Source organism: Bombina bombina, unplaced genomic scaffold (genome assembly GCF_027579735.1).
Source record: "Bombina bombina isolate aBomBom1 unplaced genomic scaffold, aBomBom1.pri scaffold_637, whole genome shotgun sequence".
Lineage (NCBI taxonomy): Eukaryota > Metazoa > Chordata > Amphibia > Anura > Bombinatoridae > Bombina > Bombina bombina.
In genome coordinates, this window is record NW_026512713.1 from 240804 (window position 1) to 261157 (window position 20354).

At 37.1% G+C, this 20354-nt stretch overlaps 1 long non-coding RNA gene across 1 annotated transcript in view; it reads left to right on the forward strand.

The window, feature by feature from the left end:
- LOC128644503 (uncharacterized) overlaps positions 1-19317 on the forward strand; it is a 132908-nt gene extending 113591 nt beyond the window's left edge. The window contains exons 2-3 of the long non-coding RNA XR_008399989.1: positions 10636-10793; positions 19299-19317. This is a non-coding gene — a long non-coding RNA (uncharacterized LOC128644503). The remainder of the gene's footprint in view (positions 1-10635; positions 10794-19298) is intronic.
- The last annotated feature ends 1037 nt before the right edge of the window (positions 19318-20354 follow it).

Genomic DNA, 20354 nt, shown 5'->3' on the forward strand with positions numbered 1-20354 from the left:
GCACCTCTCTGCCAATCCCTTCACTGGCTTCCTCTTGCCTCCAGGATTAAACACAAAATTCTCACTCTGACATACAAAGCCCTCAACTGCACTGCTCCCCCCTACATCTCAGACCTTGTCTCCAGATACTCTCCTCCCGTCCCCTTTTCTCTGCTCACAATCTCCTACTCTCCTCCTCTCTTGTTACCTCTCCACACTCCCGTTTACAGGACTTCTCCAGACTGGCTCCCATCTTGTGGAACTCTCTGCCTTGCTCCACTAGAATCTCCCCTAGTTTTAAAATCTTCAAACGCTCCCTAAAGACTACTATTCAGGGATGCTTATAACCTACACTAACCTTCCTAACTCCATTGCTATCCCCTTGAACCCCTTAGCATGTAAGCCTATGAGTCCAGCTGTTTGTAGATCGCCTTCATAAGAGCCAACTACTACCCATTTGATCCCTATGAATGTTATCTTGTATGCGCCTATGTTTATAGCGCTGCAGAATCTGTTGGCGCTCTACAAATAAATAATAATAATAGTAATAAGTATCAAATGGGGGGAAGACAATTTGATACTGTTTAGGTAACTGCATTTGTGCATCTGATTTCTAAGGGCTAGATTACAAGTGTAGTGCAAAATATCGCTTTCACAAAAGCGATATTTGTGCTCCACCGAGTAATACCAGCGCACAAGAGCGCACTTCCATAGGCTCCAATTGGAGCCTCATTCTCATGACATGAGCATGCTATGGTAGCAAATTGTAAATATGTATATGACATATATATTTATATGTTAATATGTGTATATACACATATTAACACATATATATATTTAGCATATAAGCATATATATATTTACTGGGAACACACAGTTCCCATAGCCCACTATGTAAAGGCATAGGGGCCCATTTATCAAAGGGCTTGCGGACCTGATCCGACACTGCGGATCAGGTCCGCAAGACCTCGCTAAATGCGGAGAGCAATACGCTCTCCGCATTTAACATTGCACCAGCAGCTCACAAGAGCTGCTGGTGCAACGCCGCCCCCTGCTGACTCGCGGCCAATCGGCCGCCAGCGGAGCTGTCAATCAACCCGATCGTATTCGATCGGGTTGATTTCCGGCGGTTCCTGTCCGCCTGCTCAGAGCAGGCGGACAGGGTTATGAAGCAGCGGTCTTTAGACCGCTGCTTCATAACTTGTGTTTCTGGCGAGTCTGAAGACTCGCCAGAAACACGGCCCTTCAAGCTCCATACGGAGCTTGATAAATGGGCCTGATAGTGTCGTTTTATTTTTTCTAACACCCCACTCCACCAACTTTAAACCCTCATAACTGCTTATTGCAGTTATTTTATTAACAAATAAAGATGCTATTATCTTTATTTTTTAATAAAGTATATTACACTTGATTTTGGGGGCATTTGGTGGACATTTATAAATTCCACTTGTAATGTAGCCCTAAGTGTGGTAATATGTCCTGTCCATATAAATATAGTTCAAGGGGCATGAAACCCATTTTGTATGGTTAAAAAAAACAAAAATATGTTCCCAATTTATCTTCTTTCCCATGGTATCCTTTGTTGAAATGCAGGTAGGTAGGCTCAGGAGTGTCTATGTGCCAGGCGCATGTTCTCAAGCCTACCTAGGTATTCTCTTCAGCTAAGGATAAAAAGGGAACAAATTACAGTTTATAAAAGAAGTAAATTGTAAAGTTGTGGGTGCTTCATGCCCTTTTAAGCTATTTCTTATATAACCACCTGAATAATAAAGTCTGCCATTATTTATTCATCACAAGGTCACTGCTGTGATTTCTGCTCAGAGAGTCATAGCTGGCTTATATGATGCAAATAAATTACGCGAGTGCTCATTTTCATTGGGTGGCCGACAGCTAAAAGTAGTTTACGGCTCCATTTTAATACCAGGTTTCCATTGAAATATTTTGCGCATTGCGTGCAGTTGCTCTTTTCGTGTAGGTGTATGTTAACATTGTGTAAACACTTTCATCCGACGTCGGATTTCTTGAAAATCAATTCGTTGCTATGGTAACCCGACCTAACACTATCAAATGTACGTTTAACGGCTGCGCTTCTTACCTGTGATCACCTCTAAAGAGAAACAAAAGCAAAGATACGCTTATTTATAATACATATAATACTATAAGCAAATTCTATTTTTTATTATAATTATTTTTTCCTCTTTTACACCTAGTTGAGCTGTGTGTAAATTGTTTCAATGTATCGACAGCCTCCAACAGTGTATTAACGTTTTGCGTTTTCATTGGAAACCTGCTATAAGTTATCATTTAACAACTTCTAATACTTTCTATGAGACGTGAAAATATTTATATTTTGAGGTATAATGCGCCATTGTAAGCAGTCGATAACTAAATTGCTTCTGACAGCATATTTATCGGCTTGCAACCTCTCGCAAACCTAATTACAGCTCAATGGAAACAAGCCCATAGTTGACGGTGTTTGTATGATGGTGCACGGGCCATGCACAGCATATGTGCATATGTCGCTGAAATCGAATAACTTTCACTAAAAGCATTTAATACACGTATAATGTGAAAATGCAAAAACTCCTGCACATTCCAGTTTTGATTATTATGTCCCTTTCCTTTTTTTTGTAACCTCCCGATCCTTTCCAGCAGCAGCTTGTGAATTCTCCTAAAACCTTGTTGCTTAAAGGGTCATAAGTGCAAAAAACAAACATGTCTCGTGCGTTAGATCATTAGCACAACTGAACGCCTCTATTGTGACATTGACAAGCGACATATATGTGCATAGCCATCAACTAGATCCTAGTAGCTGCTCCTGAGACTACCTAGATATGCTTTTCAACAAAGGATACCAATAGAACAAGTACATTTGTTCTACAAATAACTGAAAATAATAATAGATGTTTTTATGTTTTTAAATTGCACGTTCTATCGGAAGTTTGATTTTGACTCATGTCCCTTTATATTTCTAAATAACTAGAATCATCATATTCATCATTACTTTGTCTTGGGTTTAGGAATAAATGTTACTATGGTGATACTCCAACTGTTTTAACCCAATGGAATATGTTGGTTAAACTTTATATAATTTAATCCCACACCAATAAATGTTTTAGCTATGTTTATTTTAAGTCATGGGGGCCGATTTATCATTTGTCGGACAGACTTAATCCGCTGTAGTGGATCATGTCCGCCAGACATTGCGGAATGCCGACATTGCACAAGCAGTTTTGGTGAACTGCTTGTGCAATGCCACCCCCTGCAGATTTGTGTCCAATTGGCGCTAGCAGGGGGTGTCAATCAACCCAATCGTATACGATCGGGCGGATCGATGTCCGTCGCCATCACTAATTAACCCCTAATCCTCTGCTCCTCGACATCGACGACACAAAATAAAGTTATTAACCCCTAAAATGCCCCCCCCCACATTGCAAAACACTAAATTAAACTATTATCCCCTAAACCTAACATTCCCCTAACTTTAAATTAAAATTACAATATAACTATCTTAAAATATATTTTTAAAAAAACTAAGTTTAAACTATAATTTAACCTAACATTACTATTCTAATAAAATAAAGAAAATACTAATTAAGAAGAATCTAAATTACAAATTTAAAAAGCCTAACACTACGACAACAATTAAAAAATTATAAAAAATAATAAACATGAAATTACAAAAAATAAAAAACACAAAGATTATAAAAAATAGTAAATGAAATTATCAAAAATAAAAACAATTACACCTAATCTAATAGCCCTATAAAAATAAAAAAGCCCCCCCAAAATAAAAACACCCCCTAACCTATAATATACTACCGATAGACCTTAAAAGGGCCTTTTGTATGGCATTGCAATGGGTATCCTATTTTTCTCTTAGAGTTAGATTTTTTATTTTGGGGGGTTGGTTTGGGTGGTGGGTTTTACTGTTGAGGGGAACTTTGTATTTTTTTATAGGTAAAAGAGCTGTTTAACTTAGGGCAATACCATACAAAAGGCCCTTTTAATGGCTATTGGAAGTTTATTGTAGGTTAGGGGGTGTTTTTATTTGGGGGGGGGCTTTTTTTATTTTTATAGGGCTATTAGATTAGGTGTAATTGTTTTTATTTTTTAAAATTTTTGTTTTTTATTTTTCATAATTTAGTGTTTATTATTTTTTGTAATTTTAGATTTTTTTAAATTTTTTCGTAGTATTAGGTTTTTTTAAATTTGTAATTTAATTTTTTTAATTGGTAGTTTTTTTTTATTAGAATAGTATTTGTTAGGTTAATTTATAGTTTAAACTTAGTTTTTTTTTATTTCACAGGTAAGTTTTTATTTATTTTAAGATAGTTATATTGTAATTTTAGTTTAAAGTTAGGGGGTGTTAGGTTTAGGGGTTAATAGTTTAATTTAGTGTTTTGCGATGTGGGGGGGCCGTCAGTTTAGGGGTTAAATAGGTTTAGTTTAGTAGTTACGCTGTTGGGGGCTGGTGGTTTATGGGTTAATAAGTTTATTTAGTGGCAGTGATGTGGGGGGCCTGAGGTTTAGGGGTTAATAGGTTTATTTAGTGTTGGCAATGTCGGGAAGTGGCAGTTTAGGGGTTAATATATTTAAATAGTGTTGGCAATGTGGGTGGGCGGCAGATTAGGGGTTAATAACTTAAATATAGTGTTTGGAATGCGGGAGTGCAGCGGTTTAGGGGTTAATAGGTAATTTATGGGTGTTAGTGTACCGTGTAACAATTTAGTTATGAGTTTTGTGAAACATTTTTGTTACACAAAATCCATAACTACTGCTCTCAGATCGCGGTATGGATCGTGTCGGTATAGGCTATAACGCAAGCTTTTTAGCCTGAACGCACAACCTGTAATACCGGCGCTATGGAAATCCCACACTCAAACGTCTTTTTTTTGAGTGCGGAATGGACATTGTGTTACAGGCTAAAATGTTTGCGTTACAGCTGTACCGCCACGACTCTTAATATGCGTTCCCGGCCATTCCACGCACAATGGCCAATTTTTCAGCGGTATAGCTGTACCAAAACTCGGAATCTAGTCGTATATTTGCTGTTCCCTTTGGAAATAACAGTAAGAAATTTGAATCCAATATTTCTCTAAATTGAATGCCCACATGGACAAAATTCTGTCAAACTTAATGTTTGGAAACATCCAAAACAAATCTTTCGTAGAAAACAAATTTTTTTCTTGTGCATATTTCTAATCTTTATGCTGTACAGCAAAGCATTTGTAATACATGTTCTATAAAATGATTTGTGTTTAAAAGTGTATTTCTGTTAGAATACAAATCAGGTAACACTTTAAATACTTAATAATCAATATTTCAACAAATCTCATATTCACCAAGATTACAAGTTGTGCGCTAAACCCGGTTCGTAAATAATGCTAAAAATGTTGCGCTAATGCACTTTCCCCCATAGACGTCAATGGCGCAATCTCCATTGATGTCTTATGGGGACAAGAAGGTTACGTAAAAACCTAACACCCTAACATAAAACCTTAGTCTAAATACCCCTAATACACTGCCGCCCCAACATGGCCTACACTAAATAAAGTGATTAACCCCTAAATCGATGCCCCCCGCATCGCTAACACCTAAATATACCTATTAACCCCTAAACCGCCAGGCTCCCACATTGCAACTATAATAAAGCTATTAACCCCTAAACCTCCGGCCCCCCACATCACAAATACTAAAATAAACCTATTAACCCCTAAACCGCCGGCCCCCACATCGCAACATAGTAAATTAAACTAGTAACCCCTAAACCTAACACCCCCTAACTTTAAATTAAAGTTACAATATAACTATCTTAAAATAAATAAAAACTTACCTGTGAAATAAAAAAAACCCTAAGCTTAAACTATAAATAAACCTAACATAACTATTTTAAAAAAATAAAATAAACGAAATATAAAAAAACTAAGTTACAAAATTAAAAAATCCTAACACTACGAAAAAATTTAAAAAAATAACATTACAGAAAAAAACACAAAAATTATGAAAAATAAAAAAATCTAAGATTACAAAAATAATAAATGAAATTATCCAAAATAATAAAAATTAAACCTAATCTAATATGCCTATAAAAACAAAAAAATACCCCAAACTAAAAACACCCCCTAATCTATGAACTACCAATAGCCCTTAAAAGGGCCTTTTGTAGGGCATTGCCCTGAAGCAATCAGCTCTTTTACCTAAAAAAATTACAAAGTCCCCCTAACAGTAAACCCCCCCACTCAACTAACCCCATAAAATAAAAAAACCTAACTCTAAAAAAACCTAAGCTACCCATTGCCCTAAAGGGCCATTTGTACGGGCAATCAGTTTAAAAAAAAAAAAACCCAAAAAAAAAAAAAAAAACCTAAGTTTAACCCCGAAATAGGTACTCACAGTTCCTGAAGTCCGGCGGTGAATGTCTTCTTCCAGGTGGCTCCATCTTCATCTAACGCGGGACCATCTTCTATCTTCTTCAGAGCAGTCTTCCCCAATGCGCGGATCCGGAGCAGCGGTCCTCAGTGGCAGTGGTCCTCAGCAGAGTGGAGGCTCCTCTTCATGCGATCCACCGCACACTGAAGATTGAATGCAAGGTACCCCTTTTATATTTGCAGGAACCTTGCATTCCTATTGACTGACATTTTCAAATCAGCCAATAGGAATTTATTTGAACAGCCAATAGGATTTAAGCAGCTCTCAGCCTATTGACTGATTTGAATATTTCAGCCAATAGGAATGCAAGGTACCCCAAAAATAAAATGGGTACCTTGCATTCAATCTTCAGTGTGAGGCGGAGATCACATGAAGAGGAAGCTCCGCGCTGGATGTTGGCGTCGCTGCCAGTCCTGCTCAACACCGCGCGATACAGCTCCACTCCACCGGGATGAAAATAGAAGATGCCCCCGCGATGGATGAAGATGTCGCCGTCTGGATGAAGATGGATGTCCAGACTTCAGGAACTGTGAGTGCATTTTTTGGGGTTAGTGTTAGGTCGTTTTTAAAAAAATTTGGGGTGGGGTTTCTTTTTAGATAAGGTTTTTTTATTTTTTAATGGGCACTAAAGAGCTGATCGCCCTTTTAAGGGCAATGCCCATACAATTTTTTAATGTAAAAGAGATGTTTAACTTAGGGCAATGCCCTACAAAAGGCCCTTTTTTTGTTTTATAGGGGTATTAGATTGTTTAATTTTTATTATTTTGGATAATTTAGTTTATTATTTTTTGTAATTTTAGATTTTTTATTTTTCGTAATTTTAGTGTGTTTTTTTTGTAATGTTATTTTTTTTTTCTCGTAATTTTAGTGTTTTTTTTGTAATGTTAGATTTTTTTTATTTTTTTGTAGTGTTAGGGTTTTTTAATTTTGTAACAGGTTTTTTTTATTTTTCTTTTATTTTAGTTTTTTAAAATAGTTATGTTAGGTTGTTTATAGTTAAAGCTTAGGTTTTTTTATTTCACATGTAAGTTTTTATTTATTTTAAGGAAGTTAGTATATTGTGACTTTAATTTAAAGTTAGAGGGGGTGTTAGGTTTAGAGGTTAATATATTAATTTAGTGTGTCGCGATGTGGGGGCCGGCGGTTTAGGGGTTAATAGGTTTCGTTTAGTATCTGTGATGCAGGGGCTGGCGGTTTAGGGGTTAATATGTTTATTTAGTGTTGGAGATGTGGGGGGGTCAGCGGTTTAGGGGTTAATACTTTAATTTGGTGTTGACGATGTGGGTGGGCGGTGGATTAGGGGTTAATAAGTTTAATAAAGTATTTGCGATGCGGGGGAATGTCGGTTTAGGGGTTAATAGTGTAGTTTATAGGTGTTAGTGTACTTTGTAACATTTTTGTTATGAGTTTTGTGAAACATTTTTGTTTTGCAAAATCCATAACTACTGGTCTCTGATAGCGGAATGGATCACGGCAGTATAAGCTGTAACGCTAGCATTATAGCCAGATCGCACAACCTGTAATACTGGCGCAATGAAAATACCACACTCAAAAGCCATTTTTTATGTGTGGAATGGAGAGTTGCGGTACAGGCTAAAACGCTTGTGGTATAGTCGTACCACCGCAACTTGTAATACGGGAGACCTGCCATTCGACACGCAAAGGCCAATTTTTTGCCCAAAGTGTAGAATTCACTTACCATATCTAAATTTTTAGTTTCTGTAAGCATGCCATTTGGAACATTAATTAATTGAAATTAAAATAAAACAAAACCAAGTTTTAAATAAAAAAACTTTACATAATGAAAAAAATACCAATACCAAATGTAGCATTTTTTTCATAAAAAAACAACTGCACTAAGCAGTTTTTAGGGGTTAAAAGTGGCGGCTGAGGGGTTTTAGAAAAAAACTGCACTAAAAAGTGCCTTTACATTGCAGTCTATGGGAACTGTGTGTTACCTGTAAATAAATATATATATATATATATATATATATATATATATATGCTTATATACATATGTATTTATGTGTTAATATGTGTGTATAAATTATTAACACATAAATATATATGTACTGTTTATACATCAGGGGCCAAGCCGAGCAGGAACGCATGGGAATGGAGTCCCTGCACTATTTTTGCAGGAGGAACTAAGTTCCCTCTGGACAGAGAACAGAAACGCTTCAGTAAACACTGCTGCTGCTGGTGGGAGGAGCTGGAGCAAAGTCTGGTTAGAGGGATAGTGAGTTCCTCTAGTAATGGGCAGTAACACTTCCTACAATACATTAATGTAAGACTGTCAGCGGTCCTGCTGTGTTATCACGCCTGTTATGAATATTATCTTTATTATCTTTTATTACACATGGTGCTTACATTTCTGTGTGACTTGCTCTGGGGTTATTTAGCTCCCCTCAGCAGAAATAGGACTATTGCACCTTAAATGGGTGAGACTGTGACAGAGGAGGATTCTCAGGGCCAAAGGCAACCATTCAATCGTTCATTGCATTTAATTTGTATCGATTATATACATATAAATACAGTGTGTGTGTATGTATGTGTGTGTGTGTATATATATATATATATGTTTATTATAGACAGTAAAGAAGGCACTCTTCGTTTTAAAAAAATTAACTTTATGTGGTTAACGTTTTTGGGGTCTCCCCCGTCCTCAGACCATTATATATTATATATATATATATATATATATATATATATATATATATATATATATATATATATAAAACAATATTAATTGTATGGGAGGATGGACGTCTTGGTGAGTTCCCACACTTTTTTTTTGTAGGACTTGACCCTGATATACATATATATTTAAAGTTGCTGCCCATTGCTGCGCTACTTACCCTTCACTGCGCTTAGGTTCTGTGCCGTGTAGCGCAATGCTTCCATACAATGCGAACACAAGGTCTCGTTCCCTATTACACCTAACTGGTAATACGAGCGCACATTTGCGTTTGCTGGTATTATAAAGTGAAACGTAAATATCACTTTAGCGAAAGAGATATTTTGCGTTCCACTTGTAATTTGGCTTTTTATTATGTTTTATTGGGTGGTTGGCATTTTCAATATCAATATTTTTTTTATTAGACAGATTAACAAATGCAATAGCAATTTCTAAATGTTTTTGTGAGTTTTTGAGGATTTGTTTTTATCATCATCAGTTTATGACTTTGATCCCTTGAAAAGCATGCTTACTAATTCTACTGATATTTACAAAACGATATTTGATGAAAAAAGCTTGTGATCGACCAATATATATTTTCTAGACAGTTAAAAGCAGACAATGCAATGACAGATATATAAGGTATAAAGACCTCCAACAGTAACACTTCAGCACACACATCCCTTCCCTGGTATAAACCAGTTATACAGTAACTCTTAATATCCTGTAACAAATGGCAAGCTTACTCATCATTAATGAAAATATAAATAATATAACTCAGATAATTTAGTCAACTTACAAAAGTAGGAAAATGTATAAGAAATATAAAAAATGTATTAAAATAAAAAGTTTTCCTGCAAATAAACAACAAAATACACTATTCAATTATATCTGAGCAACATTATTTGTTTCAATAAACCATTATAAAAGAGCGTTATTTTTATAAGAACTAGTGATAAAATAAGTTTTGCATATATAAATAAGCAATCTACTTCTTCTAATATAGGTCATATAGGTCATATACCGTGTCAGTGACATGGCTGGGCAGAGAGTACTTAGTTTCCTGTGAGTGTGAATAAGTGCCTATCTCTATATTTTTTTGTCAATTAAAGTTTGTTTATAAAATACAGTATTATTTTGAATAATAGCTATAAAATATTTATCTTTTGTGAAATTGAAATAAAATGCAGAGCGACCCTTTTTCATTTTTGGAAAAATGTGGATACTTAAAAAAAAAAAAAAAAAAAAGTAGATAGCAAGTCCAAAGTATGACCAATTTCAAATGCTCTTTAAAAATAACCAAGAATCTGAAATGTGACAGTTCTGCCTTTTTGTGCTGACCTTTGTGTCATAGAGTCAAACATCTGTAATTTAGAACATTTATCTTCAAACTGTGGCAGAAATGTTAAGAAATAACTTTCTATTTTGTGCACAGCTTACTGGCTCTCTCTAGTGGTAGAAACTTGAACTGCACACAGGAAATTGAGATTCTGTATATTCTGATACCTTAATGAAGTAAGTTACCCATGATGCTGTCTTTCTTTCAGGTGCCTATTGTGTCCTTGGAACATTTACACAGATAGAGATTAAGTCTGTAGCGGAGGACAATGTGACCCTTCCTTGTCAGCATAGACTTGGCTTGCTGGGGGAAAAGAGCTTGGACATTGAGTGGCTTTCAAATATGTCTGGCAGTCAGCAACCTCAGGTAGGTTTTCACACTTATTCTATCATACGTTACTAAATGTAGAAGTTTAATACTTTATTCTTTATACATTACCAGTTTTGTTTAAGCATAAAATCGATTCTTCTTGTCAACGCTTTTGGTTAAAAAATCAGGGCAGCAAATAATTTACAGAGGCAATATCACAAAAGCTAAAATAGCAAGGCAGTAATGGCGCCTCTCAGGTATCCATTGGGTTTAACTAAAGCATTAACACTATGAAAGTTCATTTGTAAACCTAATCCTCATCCTTAACTAACCCATTAGCATAATGCTAACCTCATCCCTAACTGTAACCATAATACTAAAGCTAACCTGAAATCCAACCATAACGCTAACTCTACCCTGATCCCTAACCTTAACCATAACACTAACATGATCCCTAACTGTAACCATAACGCTAACTCTACCCTGATCTAACCGTAACTATAACGCTAACTCTACCCTGATCCCTAACCGTAACCATAACGCTAACTCTACCCTGATCCCTAACCGTAACCATAACGCTAACTCTACCCTGACCCCTAACCTTAACCATAACGCTAACTCTACCCTGATCCCTAACCGTAACCATAACGTTACCTGATCCCTAATGCAATGCCTAACTGCCACACTAATCTAGAGACAGGGAGCACCAAGAATAGGCTAAAGTATCAGTATATATTAAAATGTAACATTTATTCAAATACAGAAAATTCAAAATAGGGTACCCTCTAAAGGTAAAAAATAGTCAAATACAAATCATACATAAAGTGCTAGGAGTGCAAATGCAAGTGTAATTTGTGGTGTGTCTATTAGAAAGACAAACATTAAGTAGCAAAATATAAAGTCTGTGAAGTCTGCGATATATGTCCTCTGTGGTGCTGTCCAAAGTTGTTTGGCCCCCAAACGAATGGTATCCTGAAACAGTGTCCTCCAAAAAATATGTAAAAAATAAAAATTAAATTAAAAATAGTCTCCTTATGTGATCCAAAAATAGTCCAAAATTATATGATCCAAAAATTATATACGATATCTGTGGAAATAAAAATCACATATATATGACTAATATCCCTAATATGAAAACATCAATAAAGCACAAACTGGAGCACCGGAAATCATTCAACTTCTTTATTAAAACTTGGTACTGCATACAACAGCAACAATACTCTGGAAGGGCATGAGTGTAGATGGGTAGTGTCCATTACCTGCTGGTGCATTTCGGCATTCCGCCATAGTCGTAGCTAGGGTATCTCTACAGGTACATACCTTTTAAACCTTAAGAAGCCATACCATTGGCTAAAAACTGCTGGTGCATGATAAATGCCGATAGCGTACGATGTCGGCATTTATTGATGTGCAGCGGACATGATATGTTACTTCGTATCATGTCCGCTCGCACATTGTTAAATATGCCCCTTATTCACAAATGTGAAGCAATAAAAGGCTTAATTTAATATTTCTACCTGATTCTATCCTCAATTGTAGACATAATGGGCTCATATCTTCATGATTATAGCACAAAGGTTACATAAATCCTCTTTAAATAGTGTTTATGATAGAGGGAACAAAGGTAAGCATAATTTTAACACCAAAAGTTAATCAGGTCAAATTCTTAATTCATTTCCTAAGGGATCCTGGTCTTTAGTTTATGAATCCAGAAGGCCTTACGTTTGGCCAACGGGGTTTATCTGTTCCCACCCCTTGCATCAGTCCTTACCACCTCTATTATAGACACAGTTTAAGCATTTCTCTCTTTATTGTGTTTGATCTTAAAGTGCTGAACTACAGATGTTGACAGATTCCCCTGTTTAATATTGCACAAATGCTCCCTTATCCTCTACCTCACCTCCCTAGTGGTGAGGCCTGCATACTGAACTTTACAAATGTTACGGTTCAAAAGATACACCGCATATGTGGATCTACAATTAAAACATGCTTTGTGTTCAAAAACCTCACCGGTCATTGCACTTTTTAATGTGTTCCCCACCTCCAAAATACCACAGGCTGTGCAGTTTTGGAGACTACATCTATAGACAAATTTGCAAAGGAGCCAAGAACTCTACTGTAATGTCAAGGGTTTTAATTGTGTGGGTGCAATAGCATTACCTAATGTCTTGCCTCGTTTGAATGCAAATCTGCATCCTCTTTCTACAACATTTACCAAGGCATCATCCGTCTTGAGGAGAGGGAGATGCTTACATATTATGTTGCAAATGCAATGATATTGTCTGCTATACTGCGTGACAAAAGTCACCCCACTGGTATCCTTCTCTCTGGTCATACTTCTCATGCTCTTATCTCAGGAGTTCCGTTCTATCCAAAAGAGCTACTTCCCTGCATACTCTGCTTATATTCCTAGTCTCATAGACTCTACTTCGGAATATATTGGATAGCTCCCTTGCTTAAGTCTTATAGGTTCTGTCATTGGTACAATTTCTTTGCAAATGGGTGAACTGTCCTTTCAATACAGAGTTAAATACCCTGGTTGGATGACAGCTCTCTGCGTGGAGGAGTGTATTCCCTGTAATTGGCTTTCTGTATAACTCAACCTCCACTTGTTCCTCTTAGGGTTACATCTTTGTTCCTCTTAGGGTTACATCCAAACAATGAATGATGTTAGCCCCATAAAATGAGAGCATCCACCAAATCAGTTGCTTTTTTCTTATCCCCTTTCCACACAATGAGCAGGTAACGAAAATAAACAATATCAGACTTGAGAATATTACCATCCCCAAAGATGTTGAGCAGCTCCCACCAACCATATACAGGTTTGCGTAGGAGGGGGCAAATTCCGCCCCCATCACTGTTCCACATCTTTGGAGATAGTAGACCCTTCAAAAGTGAAGAAATTGTGCATCAATAAAAACGTAGTTACTCTTAATGTAAATAGCCTGAATTCCCTGCTGTATCCTTGGGTCTGTTTTAGAAAGGAGTCTATGGCTTCCAACCCCTTGTCATGAGGTATGGGCAAATATAATGATTTTACGTCTATCGTCAACCATAGCCTTCTTCCCAAGTCAAAGACTCAATTTCTAAAAGCAACTGTTTGGTGTCCCTCAAAAAACTCATTAGATTACCTACAAATGGCTGTAATATCATATCGAGCCATTGAGTTAGTGGCTCAAGGAGGGACCCAATTCCACTAATGATGGGCCTTCCTCCAACATTTTCAAGAGACTTCTGCACCTTAGGAAGGTGATTAAAAATAGGGGTTCTAGGATTGTTCACAAACAGAAAGAGACAAGTGTCCTCATCTAGAAACCCCATTTCTCTACCATCGTCAATAAGGTGCCTAAGTTCTCTTTGGATCTTCACTGTGGGATTGAATTCCAATTTTGTATATTGTTGTGGGCTGTCTAATTGTCTCAATGCCTCTTGTATAAAATATTCTCGGTTCACAACCACAATGACCCCCACTTATCGGCCGCCCTTATGACAAGATCGTGATTCTGACTCAGTTATTTGAGGGTGTATTTTTCTTGTTTGCTCATGTTGTTACTCTCAGACCTATCAATTGAATAAGCTAACTTATTTAGTTCAGTTTCCCCTCTTTTCTGAAATTTCTCCAGGAGATGACCTCTGTATTGGATGGGGTAGAATGTGGAGGCACCTTTTAGGGATGGGTACAAGACACCCTGTTTATCTGTAGTCTAATTATCCAATACACCACCCTCATCATGAAGTGCCTCCAAACTCTCTACATCACAACATTCCTCAAAACCAAGATTCACCTTCCCATGTCTAGGTTCAATTAGTCTCATTGTATCTGTATAAGTATCCAATTAATTACTTTCAAAGTGTTTCTTGAGCGTGAGATTTCTAATTAGTTTATTCGCATCAATGAGAGTTTGAAATAAATTTAAATCATCAGTTGGGACATAACTTAAGCCCCTACTTAAAACTTTTTCTTCCATATTATTGAGTGAATAACCAGATATATTTATGATAGATTTTACTTGTACTTTTTCCGGTTTCTGCACCTCCGTGCCGGATACCTTTCTTTTAAAGGTTCTCCATCTCCCCCCCCCCTTCTAGTCCTACCCGGGGTCTTGAAAAAACTTGGGCCATATCTGCCTTCTCTACCTCCAAAGGGGCAGCCTGTCCCTCAATATTTGTGTGGGGTCCTATCTCCTGCTCTTGATATTTTGACTGTCCAACCCTCTCTCCTGTGTGTAGTTTTAGGATAGGTGCTTTGATCTTAGATTGTGTACCAAAGGTCGCCTTTTCTTTGTGAGATGCCTTGCTTTCTTACCTGAGGATCTCCTCCTGTGTGTTTTTCATCAAATGATTCTGCCTCACTATCAGGAAAGGTGACCTTTTTGTAAAACTGTTTACCTTTGTTTCCCTCCAGCTTTTTATTTTTGCCCTGTCTCCTATTAACCCTCAAGGACTGAGACCCCTGTTTTCTGTACATATGCCCTTTTGGTATCATAGTCCATCTGATCCCTGAGGTATTTATCATGTTTAATTTCCATGATCTGTTTTTTAGCCTCAGCTATGGACTGCAGTAAAATACCATCAAACTTAGCATATTTCACATCCTGACTTAGTGCATTTAGCTCTGTCTGTAACAGCTCTTTCACCAGATACTTATTTCAATGTTTCAACTTATACTCTATTAACATAGATATCAATCTAAAAGAACATTCTGATAAAATTTTACCTTTAACCTTAAATGTGGGGAACTTATTTATTCGCAGTCCTCTGGATATTAAACCCGTTTTTGGTATGTTTGCATGGTCCAAATGTCCCATTTGAAATTATTTTCCTTTATAATAAGATGTTCAGTCTCTTCAAAAAACGTGCTCAATGAGAACTTTGAACGGTCTGAAACAAATAGGTTCTCAACTCAGCTCATCCATTTGTCTCTCTTCTAATGAGAGAAGTGAATATAAGTTCACAGTCCCTTCCTTATGTGTAAAAGTCCATGTTGAATATAGATAGAAAGAAATCACAGAGCTCTGCACACTATAGATGTGAATATGTGCAAGCGGTTATGTATCGCTGGGATGCTAGAGGTTACTGCAGCACTTATACACACATTCACTGTGCAGCAAGACAGAAGCAAGCTATTACAAGCTGTATATACAAACAAAATCAATGCCAATTGCTTGTGTAGCAGACCGCCAATATGTGAACTATCACCTCCCCTGAAAGGTAAGCACCTCACTCAGGCAATAATCCGCTTGTTGCGGGGGCATAATCTTAAAAAAGGCTTTATACAAAGAATTTATTTACCTAAAGGGAAATGTTTGTGAGATGTTGCCACCCACCTCCCCGGAAGAAGGTCACATGACATGGTGTCTGCATCTGTGGAGCAGTAATTGCTGGAACGAGAGGAGAAAGTAGCGCCGACGTTAGTCTGTGTCACCTGAGTGGTGGATACAGAGTTATCGGTGCTGCTCCCGGACAATCGGCAAGTGTTTCTACGGAACTGTAAGTCAGGGTTGTATATTCTCCCAAACCAAGTGGATTATTGCCTGAGTGAGGTGGCTACACAAGCAATTGGCATTGATTTTGTTTGTATATACAGCTTGTAATAGCTTGCTTCTGTCTTGCTGCACAGTGAATGTGTGTAAGTGCTGCCGTAACCTCTCTTGTTCTAATATGAAAACAGGCTTACCCTATATAAGACTCAAGCAGTGACTCCTATTCGATGCGTTTCAGCCCTGGCATAGGCCTTTTTCAAGAAACAGAAAAAAATAAACTTGAAAAAGGCCCATGCCAGTGCCGAAATCAAATAGGAGTCACTGCTCGAGTCTTATATAGGGTAAGCCTGTTTTCATAGAAGGGCTATTAGTCATATACCTTGCAATATTTGCACTATGTGATTTTTATTTCCACAGGTATCATATATAATTTTTGGATCATATAATTTTAGATTATTTTTGGATCACAAAAGGAGACTATTTTTAATTTTATTTTTTACACATTTTTGGGGGGACACTTTCAAGATACCATTCGTTTGGGACCAAACAATTTTGGACATCACCACAGAGGACAAATGTCACAGACTTTACAGACTTTATATTTTGCTACTTAATGTTTGTCTTTCTAATAGACAGGCCACAATTACACTTGTATTTGCACTGCTAGCACTTATTATTATGTATTATTTGTATTAGCTGACTATTTTGACTTCTATAGTGTACCCTATTTTGAATTTTCTGTATTTTAATAAGTGTTACATTTTAATATATACTGATACTTTAGCCTATTCTAGGTGCTCCCTGCCTCTAGATTATTGTTATAACCTTTGGAGTTCGTTAGGGATATCTTTTTGGAGCTTGTGTCATTTGTGTAGGTGCTGTATATATACCTTTTTCCTAACTATAACACTAACCATAATCCCTAGCCATAATGCTAAACCCAATGCCTAACTACAACACTAACCCTAATCCCTAATGGTAATGCTAAACCCAGTACCTTACTACAACATAAACCATAATCCCTAACCATGATGCTAACCCCAATGCATAACTACACCACTAATCCTAATACCAAACCGTAATGCTAAACCCAATCCCTAACTACAACACTAACCCTAACCCCTAATCGTAATGCTAAACCAATGCCTAACTACAACACTAACCATAATCCCTAACCATAATGCTAAACCCAATGCCTAACTACAACACTAACTCTAATCCCTAACTCTAATGTTAAACCCAATGGCTAACTACAACACTAACCCTAATCCTTAACCATAACGCTAAACCCAATGCCTAACTACAACACTAATCCCAATACCAAACAGTAATTCTAAACCCAATCCCTAACTATAACACTAACCCTAACCCCTAACTATAATGCTAAACCCAATGCCTAACTACAAAACTAACCCGTTATCCCAAACCATAATGCTAAACCCAATGCCTAACTACAACACTAACCCTAATCCCTGACAGTAATGCTAAACCCAATGCCTAACTACAACACTAACCATAATCCCTAATTGTAATGCTAAACCCAATGCCTAACTACAACACTAACCGTAATCCCTAATCATAATGCTAAACAAAATGCCAAACTACTACACTAACCCTAATGCTAAACACAATCCCTAACTACAAAACTAACCGTAATCCCTAATCGTAATGTAAAACCAATGCCTAACTACAACACTAACCCTAATCCCTAAATATAGTGCTAAACCCAATATCTAACTACAACATTAATCTTAATACAAAACCGTAATGCTAAACCCAATGCCTAACTTCAACACTAACCATAATCCCTAAACGTAATGCAAAACCAAATGCCTAACTATATCACTAACCCTAATCCTTAAACATAATGCTAAACCAAATCCCTTACTACAACACTAACCCTAATTCCTAACCATAATGCTAAACCCAATGCCTAACTACAACACTAACCATAATCACTAATTGTAATGCTAAACCAAATCCCTTACTACAACTCTAACCCTAATCACTAACCGTAATGCTAAACCCAATGCCTAACTACAACACTAACCATAATCCCTAACCGCAATGCTAAATCCAATGCCTAACTTCAACACTAACCCTAATACCTAACCATAATGCTAAACCCAATTCCTAACTACAACACTAACCCTAATACCTAACCGTAATGCTAAATCCAATGCCTAACTAAAACACTAACCCTAATACCTAACCACAATGCTAAACCCAATGCCTAACTACAACACTAACCCTAATACCTAACCATAATGCTAAACCCAATGCCTAACTACAACATTAACCCTAATACCTAACCATAATGCTAAACCCAATGCCTATCTACAACACTAACCATAATCCCTAACCGTAATGCTAAATCCAATACCTAACTAAGACACTAACCCTAATACCTAACCACAATGCCAAACCCAATGCCTAACTACAACACACTAACCCTAATAACTAACCATAATGCTAAACCCAATGCCTAACTACAACACTAACCATAATCCCTAACCATAATGCTAAACCCAATGCCTAACTACAACACTAACCCTAATCCCTAACCATAATGCTAAACCCAATGCCTAACTACAACACTAACCCTAATACCTAACCATAATGCTAAACCCAATGCCTAACTACAACACTAACCCTAATACCTAACCATAATGCTAAACCCAATGCCTAACTATAACACTAACCATAATCCCTAACCATAATGCTAAACCCAATGCCTAACTACAACACTAACCCTAATACCTAACCATAATGATAAACCCAGTACCTAACTACAACACTAACTTTCTTCCCTAACTGTAATGCCCAACCCAATGCCTAACTACAACACTAACTCTCTTTTTTAGCTGTAATGCTAAACCCAAAATTAAGATGCCACGATATAGATAAAGCATTTGATAAAAAAAAAAAAAGATCCAATTTGTCAGAAAAATATCTACTGCTCATTTGAAACTCAAATTATGTTTAGTGTATTGTCTTTAATCTTGCATTTGCTGGTTAAGCAATTCTACTGCACTTAATCATGCACACATTGAATTGTTTGTGTTACCATTTTTTCCAGTTAATAAGCTATAGTGGAGGTCAAGTCTATGAACACAATGAAAACCGAAAGGGACGATAAGCTTTGTGTCCAATTACCTGGCTGGTGATGCCTCTATTCTAATCAGGTCGTTGGAGCCTAGTGATGCTGGACAATACATTTGCAAAGTGAAAAATGGTGGCCAGTTTGAATGGTATTACATTCTCCTGAAGGTCTTAGGTCAGTTCTAGATTAAAGTCTTTTTTTTTTTTTTTTTACAAACAGTAATATATGCATACATTATATAATGTATATATATAAATCCATTACACCACGGGTTAGATACAAAATACAGATAAAAGTGAAGTGGCACTTAAAAGCTATACATCTGTGAGTCAACATAGAGGGGCCTATTTATTATGTGTCTGTCCGACATGATCCGATCAGCGGATCATGTCCGACAGAATCGCTGAATGCGGAGGGCAATACGCTCTCCGCATTCAGCATTGCACCAGCAGCTCTTGTAAACTGCTGGTGCAACGCTGCCCCCTGCAGATTCGCGGCCAATCAGCCGCTAGCAGGGGGATGTCAATCAACCCGATCAAATTCAATCAGGTTGAATTGCAGCGTTGTCTGTCCGCTCCTCAGAGCAGGCAGACAGGTTATGGAGCAGCGGTCTTTTGACCGCTGCTTCATAACTGGTGTTTCTGGCGAGCCTGAAGGCTCGCCAGAAACACAGGCCCTCAAGCTCCATACGGAGCTTGATAAATGGGCCCCAGAGTCTGGAAAGAGTAAACAGGATTTGTAATACTGATAATATAACCCATTTTGAAAAAAGTAAAATTAATGACAGTATAAACAGCTATCCAGTATAGGACCTGTAATTACTCCAGAAGGTTATACCTAGCAACCTGCACACATAAAATAAGATTATGTAGTATAAATGATGTACTCCTTGAGAGACATTATTTCGTGGTCACACAATGAGGAGACATAGGGCATCAGGAAATAGATAGATTGTATTTGTTATCTGAAGTAAAGAAGAAAAGAAGGAGCTCCAATGGCATAATATCGTTGTGTTCAAGCCCTGCTTATAAA